Source organism: Triticum dicoccoides, chromosome 1A (genome assembly GCF_002162155.2).
Source record: "Triticum dicoccoides isolate Atlit2015 ecotype Zavitan chromosome 1A, WEW_v2.0, whole genome shotgun sequence".
Lineage (NCBI taxonomy): Eukaryota > Viridiplantae > Streptophyta > Magnoliopsida > Poales > Poaceae > Triticum > Triticum dicoccoides.
The window spans coordinates 60,525,891-60,528,240 of record NC_041380.1 but is presented as its reverse complement, the minus strand read 5'-3'; positions in this window follow the sequence as shown (position 1 = coordinate 60,528,240).

Here is a 2,350-nt window from a genome sequence, read left to right as displayed (position 1 = left end):
TTGGCACAAGAAGACGCACAAAACCCTATCTTTTTATAACTCAAATAGTTGAACAAGTATAGGTAATCATACTACTTTCATATTATGCACATTCAAGTTTCCATCACACTAGAATAATTATTGAGACCTTGCAGCATGGATTATGTGTCGAGCAGCTAGTCAATAGTAGTTATGTTACAGTCATCCAATCGTAACATGATTGTCGACTAGGTGTCTCGACTCGACTCATAGAGGTAGCCGATCGACTACTCAATTAGCCAATGACTAACCTAACCAATCGAGATTTTTGCGCTGAGCAACTTCCTTTTGTAAGAGGGGCACACTGTCCGGTGTTTGGGCCAAGAGGATAAGGCCATGCTCATGGAACCCTAACTCCAGAATGAGCTCACTTGTCCAGCACCCATCTAGCCGCATCTCCCCTAGCCACCACCATTGTCGATGGGCATGTGGCAACGACGCGTTGTCGCCTTTACCGCCATACTGTCCACCACAATTACTCGAGTCAGCACCCCGCCAACTCGTCTCGACTCGTATTTCTTGCTTTGTATTGGCAAAATCACAAATATCTATCACAATAACGGACTATGACCAACTGCCGAATTCACATGGAAATCGCGAGCCCCATTAAGATGACGGTTCTTTGCTTGTCCTGCGACCAAGAACCGATGACATGAGGAGACAATTGACCATCTACACCTGCATTGCGTATTTGCACGAGATGGGCCAGGATCCTCCAGGCGTTGGGTGTGGTGCAAGGCGATCCGCGTGTGGGGGAATCACTCTCGAAAAGGTGTGCTAGGCACGGACAACAGGGACGCCGCACGAAGATGGTGCGCATCGTATGTCTACTGGCCATGTGGGAGCCGTGGAAGCATCGAAGCGCCATTTGTGTTTGACGGGGGATCGCCATGCCTGCGAGAGGTACCCCGTCGGATTACGAGCGAGTGCAAAGTATGGCGATATAAGCGGGACTGCTGCGAGGAGAGGGACCATTGGATGCTCGCTTCCTAGGCAGCAATACAATGGGCGCAGGGCGAGTAGTCCTATAGTTTTTAGAGCATGGAGTGAGGTGTGATTCGCTTTGTAACCATACCTCATAAACCATTGACGAAGGGGCTCTTCCCCTCTCCTTAGTTAATATATGATACCCATATGTCATAGACATGAAAAGTGTGACAAAATTCCGTTAGGCAAGCCAGTACTCTCAAACAACCCCGCGAGAATAATTTTCAGCAAAATGCGAATATTACTATTTGGAACGAGCAGTAGAACGTTCAGGGCGCCGAGCGAGCGAGTAAACAAGCCATCAGAGCGGCGGGGCCCACGGAAGCCACGTCCATGAGCGGCCACCAACCAATTTTTTTTCCCTCCCAATCTCCGCCGCAAAGCCCGATCCGTCGTCAGAACCTACCCCCGGACCGCCTCCGTTACCAAATATCCCATCGATCGCTTTGCTACGCCACCCCAACCGGCCCCGGGCTTGTTCCTTTCTCCCCCTGCCAGGGGCCTCATCCTGGCCGTCCGTCGCCCGACGGAGCGCCCAGATTCACCCTGATCCCGCTCCTCCCCTGTCACGGCGGTGGAAATTTCTCGGTAAACATGGCCTCTCCCCCGCCGAGCTTCACCACCGCCGCTGCCTAACCAGACCAGACTCCATCCATCCATCCATCGACCGCCTGCTGCTCCCCTCAGCTCCGATCGATCTGCTCCGGCTCGCCCTCTCCCCCCTCAGCTCCGATCGATCTACTCCGGCTCGCTCGCTCCTTAATGCATGCGGAGATCGGCCGCGGCCTCGCCGGCGGGGGACCCGGATCGCTCGCTCGTCGCCGGCGATGGCCTTCACCGTCGTCGTCGGTCGGGAGAGATGCCGATGCCGATGCCGATGCCGATGGCGTCGTCCCCGATCCGGACTGCTGCGCCAGCGGTGCGGTGGGAGCCCGTCCGGGGCGGTCAGGGCCGCTGCCAGCGCGGGCCCACGCGGGGCCGGTGGCAGCGCCCGTAAATCCCGCGGCAGGGCAGGGGCAGGCGAGGTAACCCCGGCCAGTTGCTTGCGTCGCAGACTGCCTCCCGCTCTCTCTCTCTCTCTCTCGCGTTTATCCTTTCCTTTTCGCCTTTTTTTTCTCCCCCTCCCCCGTGCAATAAATTAGTGGAGCAAGCCGATAAAAAAGATTTTCTTGGTCTGGGGCAAAAAAGATTTGTTTTTTCTTTCCACCCCCCTCTCAGTCTCCGGGGCGGGGTGGGGCACGCGGACGCGACGGGGGTGCGAATCAAATGGGGTTAAGTCCCGGCTGCGTCCGCTTTATCGGCTCACGTTGCCACAGCCTCCGTTCCCTTCCCTTCCCTTCCGCCT